This window comes from Heterocephalus glaber, unplaced genomic scaffold, assembly GCF_053883595.1.
Source record: "Heterocephalus glaber isolate CG9 unplaced genomic scaffold, H.glaber_assembly_v1.0 deba00001790, whole genome shotgun sequence".
In the NCBI taxonomy this organism is placed as follows: domain Eukaryota; kingdom Metazoa; phylum Chordata; class Mammalia; order Rodentia; family Bathyergidae; genus Heterocephalus; species Heterocephalus glaber.
Genome location: NW_028258473.1, coordinates 4,032,048 through 4,039,421, shown reverse-complemented (window position 1 = coordinate 4,039,421; position 7,374 = coordinate 4,032,048). Strand labels below are relative to the sequence as shown.

The 7,374-nt window shown below is 40.5% G+C and overlaps 1 pseudogene; it reads right to left on the bottom strand.

The window, feature by feature from the left end:
* Nucleotides 1–422: 422 nt before the first annotated feature.
* The window catches only part of LOC101721963 (RNA polymerase II elongation factor ELL2 pseudogene), a 40,397-nt pseudogene continuing 33,445 nt past the window's right edge, over nt 423–7,374 (bottom strand).

Below are 7,374 nucleotides of genomic sequence, written 5' to 3'. Positions count from 1 at the left end.
TTTCTAAATATTCTACCATTTAAGGCAAAGAGTTTGCATTAAGAAAGGTCAGAAAATAGGCTTATGTTTATCCAAGAGCATTGCACCTTACACATTACATTACTGTTTTTTTTTTCTAAACACATACAAGTTTTAAGTGTGGACATTGGATCCCCAATATCTAAAAAATCATTTCTAATGACAAACACAAGTTTTTAAGGAAAAAAATGATTTGAAGTATATAAACACTGAATCTCCAATATCTAAAAAATTATTTCTATTAACAAACACAAGTCTTGAGAGGAGGAAAAAAAAGGACCAGCCAAAGCAGCTTCAAAATGCAGGGGAGCAAAGTAAAATGAAAAAAAAAAGGAACTCAAATTTACTAATACTGATACTTCCAACAGGCAAAGTTTCATCTTTTTAGGATCTAGAGCAACTCATTTGGAATTTTAAATAAATAAGCTTAAGTTTATTCACATTTTCTGGTCCAAGCAGAGTTTTAATGCCATGATTCTGCTTGCAGTTGGTCAAATTCACCTATTAGTCTTTTGATGTGAGCCAGCTTGTTATGAAGATACTCGCATCTGTATTTTTCTTCATGGTAATTGGGCCTGGACTGCATGATCTTCTGATATTCTTGTAAGATTTCTTCATGAACATTCTGATCCTCTTTAGAGCCTGGAGAAAGGCATTTTCGTTGTGCATCCAGTTTGATAAATCTTTGAGCTACAGTCTCCATTCTGGCGTGCAAAGCCCTGTATTCATCATACTCAGCATTGAAGTCATCCATGGAATTCTGGCGGTGCTCATAGGAGACAATAGTGATATGTTTTATCAAATAATCTGGGAGTTCAATTGTTGAAGACAGCTCCATGGAGGCAGTGCAACCCTCTTTAACTCCTTCATTGGAATTCAGACTGGAGTTATTCAGCTTGGCAATTTCCTCTTCTCTTTGAATGTCTTCTTCCTTTTCCTCAATAGTCTCAATGTCATGCTTTTTTATTTGGTCCTTTTCCTTGTGTTTTTTAGATTTCTTTTTGGACTTTTTGTGAGACATTGAATGGTTTTCTTCCATAGGCTTTGGACACTTTACTAGAACTGAACCAGGGGATAAGGTTTCCAGAGAAGTCCTAGAGGTATATTTGTCTTGCTGGTCCTCATAGATGCTACCATTTTGACTAAAACTGTCAACAGGTAGGTCTTGAGTTTCCTCACCTTTTGGAGTGCTAGGGGAATTGGAGTAGAGTTTACAGTCTGCGGAGGGTTGGAGACAGGCAGGTGGGTCAAAGGCAGCGGTGGAGGAGTGGGGATGGCAGTGGCTATGGGGAGTGGAGGGAGGCCAGCAGTGGATTTCTCACTGGTGGGATTCAAATGACCATTTAATATCGGGGGCACTCTACTGGTCAGGTGAGATATGCGAGCTTTTTTATTCTTTAAAGGATCAACAAAATCTGAATCCAAAGGCCGTTTCTGAGGAGAGGAGGCAGCATCTCTACTAGAACATACGGGAGATTCTGAACGGCTGGTGCCAGCAGAATTCTGAGATGGATTTAGTTTTCTAGCAAACACCGACTCTAATGACAGCCTGTCTGTTTCACTGTAGCCTGACCAGTCTCGCTGTAGCTCCTTGAACACATAATCCTTTAAAGTATAGGACAGGTCCTTAGGTTTCAGATTGGCTACCTGCTGCAGAATCGCTCCCAGGGAGTTCTTGTCTTTCTGATTGACACCATCTCTCTGCAGTCGGGCCAGCAGCTCAGGTTTCTTGTAGGTCTTGAGAGCCAGTAAGTGACTCACTCTGTCCCTATAAGGCCGCTGAAAAACACTGCCGCTGCCATGTGTCTTTCGAATTGTATTGGCAGGGTTCATGGGGGTTGACCTTTTCCTCTCAGGCACTGCATCTGAGATGGCTTGAGGTGCTTTCCGAATCTGCACTCTTTTCCCTACATGTGGTCCACCGGGTTTGATAACTTTTGTGCTTCGGTTGCGGGATTCCTCCTATGCCTCGGTCATTCTTTCTCGTGTCATCTGATATGAGTCGTTTGTTGCACACTGTAATTTTATCTTGGATAAATCCCAGGCAATTGAGCTGGGAGGCTCCAGAGCTGGAGAACGTTTGCTGGATGCAGTCAAAGCTGCCCTGAGGGTTGTCTTTGCCCACATTTGACAAATAGAAGTTAAAGTTATGTACCTCATTGAGGGGATCATTTTTGGGAATTTTGACAAGCCCCTGAAGCCCTTGGAACTGAACTGAAGGTCGGAAAGGAATTAAATTCTTGTGGCTCTGGTAAGTCTCGAGCGCCCGGATCGCCATCTCGGTGGGCTTCACATGCAGCACTGTGATGTTGTCCTGCCCCAGCCACCTGCAAGACAGTCCATAGCCCTGCTCCTCCCGCAGGCCCACTGTACCCCCTGCCTCCGTCTTAAACTCCCAGGGGTGCCGCCACCGACTCTGCTAGGGCTCTAGCCTCCACTGCGGCCGCAGCTGTTCGGGCTTCTGCAGCTGCCACCACAGCTACGGCCATCCCGCTGCTGACGTACTGCCATAGACCTTAATCATGTCTTTCACTATGAACATAATCTTTGTTGTTATCTGAGAAATTATTTCCAATTTTATTTTTTCTAGATCATCTTTTGTTGGCATTTCAGGGACACCAGCTGATTGAGTTTCAAATCATTCTATTTCATTGCCCCTTAGGGTTGTGTTTGTTGATTTGTAAGTCTGGTTTTGAGTCTTCTTTAGGTGTCTCTTCTGATTTAAAGCAATGCAGTCTGCTGCACCTTTATTGAGTTGACTTTGCTCTCCCATTGAGCTTCAATTCTCAACAAGCCTCAGAGATAGATGCCTTCTCTCTACTGCTCACCACTGTACCAATTCTGATGGTATCTGGGCAGGCATCTAATTTGGGCCTGCACATTTTGGCCACTGTTGTCCTGGTAGGCTTCTGGCTGGGGCCAGCCTGCTCAATCCACTGGTATCTGGACAGGTTACTGCCTGGGTCCTGTGGGCCCACATTGCTTCTGGATGAGGTCTGCGTGCACTTTTACATAATATCTGAGTAGATTTCTGGCTGGAGCCTGTGTGTACCTGCACTACTGTTGTCTGGGCAGGCTTCTCTGCATGTACAGTTTTGATTCTTTTGCATTTACTTAAGCATGGTTTATGGGCTAGGTTGTGGCCTAGTATTAAAAAGTCCCATATGGTGCTGAGAGGAATGTGTAGTGTGCATCTTTTTGATGAGACACATTGTAGATATCTGCTAAGTCCATTTGTTCAAGTTTTGATTCAACTCTAGTATTTTCTTTTTTATTTTCATCTGCTTGACCTGTGCATTTGACAATGGAGTACTGAGTTCCCCCATTATATATATATTTTTTTCTAATCTCATTAGTTTTTGCTTGAAGTCTACTTTGTCTGAAATTAATATAGTTACTTCTGTTTTCCTAAGGTTTCTATTGCATGGAATATTGTTTTCCTCCATGTGATTTTTATACCATGGATTTCTTCTTGAATTAAATGAGCTTTGTCTTTAATGCATAACGTTGGGCTTTCTTTCTTGATATATTCTGTCAATCTGTGTTTTTGTATTGTGCCATAGAGACCATTTGCATTAAAAGGTATTATTGAGAGTTATGTACTGGCTCCTGTCAGAACTTATTTTCGTGTTACTCACATTGCCAGGTGTAGGGGACAGGGGAAGGGGACGTTACCAGAACCTCTGCAGTGAGTCCTGGTCTCCTGCAAGCCACGGCAGCACACGGTGAATTACAGGAAAGGTAGAAAAATGAGACTGAGAAGAAGCTGAGCTCTGGGTCTGATCAGTGCTGCTCTGGGCAGCAAAGACCAAGCCCCCAGCTTACCACACCTTTTATTCAGTACATCAGGAGAAACAAATGTAACAAATGACTTGCAGAGAGTTCAATAGTTCACATTGGGATAAACAAGGTGTAACGGAAGGCTTGCAGAGAGTTCAGTACATCTCCGGCAAACAAGATGTTAATCAGTCCAAGAACAATGAGGAACTGAGCAGATGTTTGTTCTCCCAGGATGTTTCTTGTCCTGGAGAATCACAGCATCACTGGATCACTGAAGTCTCAGTTGTGACTGGAGGCCAAACTGGAGTTATTCTGTAGCTGGGCTGTAGGCAAGAGAACTAGGCTAACCAAATGATTTATCCCTAGAATTATGTAGCATTGCTCCCAACATATCTCCCTTTCTTTTTGTTTTATGTGAAGGAGTTTTATGAAAAGCAAGCACACCCAACAATGGCTTGTCCCTATGTTGTGTGAGGATCTATAGTTTGACTGGCTTAGCTGTCTACAATAAGCATAATTTTTCTTAATTGGGCTTGTAAAAGGATTTAAAAAAATCTAACAATTTGTTTTTAAACATTGGGTTTAAAAACTTAAAACTTTTGTTGAACTCAAATAACTATTGTCTTTAGTTATACTTTTCTACTGGGTGTTTAAGACCAAGTTACAATGAGACCTATATTGAATAAAATCAATCTCTTGTTATCTAACAAGGTCAATTAAGTCTCCACAGGCACTATCTCGGAACCATGCATAGAGCCTCTTAGCTCCTCTGTCAGTGTCACCCATCAGGATATGTCACGGCCTTGCTTGACCATGTTGCTTCCTGCGAAAGCATGGGAGATTTTTTTTCCTCCCGGTGACATTCCTTTGGCACACTTTTTGTTGGATCTTTACTGTTTTGGTGTTCAGCAACCTCCCTGCTCAGGAGGTTGGATGACTCACCAAAAATGCAGGATCTCAGAGATGGTTCCCTCATGTCCTGGATCTTTTTGTTATTGTTGTTGACCTTGGAGGGCCAGGGCCAAAATATTGGCTGCCTTCTTAGCCCAAATACCTCTTCAGTTTTGGTCTCTAAACTTTGGTTGTTGAACACCCAGAAGAGAAGATCAATAACATTAGCATTTGTAAGAGGAGTAGTGAACTCAACTATTATAATTTTACCTGGATATAAGCATTTTGGAATAAAAATATAGTTAAACTGTTATTATTGCTAATGATAGTTGCTGTTGTGGTTGGATCCCTGAGTAGCTATCCTTTTATAGGATGTCATCTAAGGAAAATATATCAGCCTACAAGTGTGCCTATTTTCATAGGTGGCTGGAGCATAAGAGAAGGGCAAATACCTGAATCAAAAGGTTATTACCATAAACAATGTTAGAAGACCCATACAATTAGAGGGCATGAATACATTTTGTACACCAGAAAAGGAGCAGTAATAAATATCACAGTTACATAAAACCTTATGTTCTTCACTGTGATTTGGTACCAAAACCATCTTTCTAATAACACTCTTGTTTATGACACAGAAATTAAGCTTTTGAAGATGACCAATGCGGACATATTACAATAACATATTCAGAACGTAACCAATGTAAACATTTTACAATCACATATTTAGCGCTTAAACATCAATGATAACCAATGTAATCAATTTATAACATATTTAGAATTTAAACTTCAGTGATAACCAATGTAATCAATTTATAATAACACATTGAGACAATATTTGTTGTGGTGTGTCTCCAATAAGATTATAAAAATTACTAGGGGGTCCCTTTAGTGAATTAAGATCAGAATAATTATTTTCTGGGTGGCCACTTCTTTATTCACCAAAGGGAGTACCCACAGTCTCTATTTTGACAAAGAATAAGAATATATATATCTTCCTATTTTACAACTGCTTATTGCAATTTGATTATTGCATGTAGGTGACAATATACATTACTTTTATAAAATAAATCTCGGTGGCACTTTGATCAGTTAGCAACCTGGGAAGGAAGGCATGCCTTTAATTTAATAACATTTATCTGTAAGCGAATTTAACAATAGGTGAATATCTTTTTAAAAAAAAGTTTTTTCAAAAGGTGAAAAGGAAAAGAGAAAAAAAAATTGAGCTCAACTGTACAAACAAACAACAGACAACAGACAAACATATAAGACAATTTATAAAATTAGAGTGCACTCAAATATATTTAGCCAAATTGAATCGTAATATCCTTTTTATGATTATTAGATTTATAATTGTATGACTGGTCAAAAACTTTGGAATAGTCAATTAACAGAGATCTCGAGATTAGAATCAGAAGGAATGAAAGCGTTTTTATACCTGTAAATATAAAAAGAGCATTTTGAAGTTGTCCCCCACCTTTATAAATTTTTTTACCATAAATCTATAATTATCATTCCTCTGGGGGCATCATCTCAGTCCTGGACCCTGCCATGGATTTGTTGGTTGTCGCTGGTGAGGTGGGTCCCTGAGGTGTAGCTGGCTCATCGCTTTCAGCCAGGGTGCTATCACTCATTCTGCGAGATGTTGGCGGTTCCACCAGTGTGACCCACGGTCTCACGTTCCGGGAGGGTAGCCATAAGGTTTTCTCATTATCTGTTAGGACACAGGCGAAACCTCTCCCCCAAGTTATTAAGGCAGTGGGGCCATTCCACTTACCTGTTTGGACATCTTTCCAAAGGACTTGTGGTTTTTGAGTCTTAATCATGCCATCCATTTGCCAATGGAGCATAGCAGGTGGTTGTGTGGAACCTGCTACAGGATTTAAAAAATTGAGTACAAAAATGGCTAAATCTAAATGAGCTTGTGGAGGCAGCTGATTTCCTTATGATTGTTTAAGCAATTGATGTTTGAGGGTGGCATGGGCCCTTTCTATTATGGCTTGTCCTTGTGGATTATATGGGATACCAGTACTATGCTTAACATGCCAAATAAGAAAGAATTTTTGGATAAATTTATTAACATATGATGGACCATTGTCAGTTTTAATATTTTTGGGCACTCCCATGGCAGCAAAGGCAGACAAGCAGTGTTGTTGAACATGGTGACCTTTCTCACCAGAGTGACACGTGGCATGTATCATGTGTGAAAATGTATCTATAGAGACATGTACAAATCGAGACTTTCCAAAAGAGGGAACATGTGTCACAACCATCTGCCAAATCATATTGGCGGCTAGGCCTCGAGGGTTAGTTCCCTCAGGGGGAATGGGCCGTGGAATCTGCTGGCAACTAGGACAAGCCATAACTATCTGTCATGCCTGAGCTCGAGATAGCTGAAAATCATGTTGTAGTGCCTTGGAGTTTTGATGGAAATAACTATGTGATTCCTTAGCCTGATCAAAAGCAGCAAGGAATCCTATAAGCTGATCTGCTTGTGCATTGCCATAGGAAAGTGGCCCAGGAAGGTTCGTATGTGATCGAATATGTCCAATATAAAAGGGAGCAGTTCTTTGACATATGGCCTTTTGTAATCTTAAAAACAGGTTTAAAAATTTGGGTTCTAAGGTAGAGCGGACCATAGCTCCTTCCAATCTTTGAGTCAAGCAAACTGCATAAAAGGAATCACTT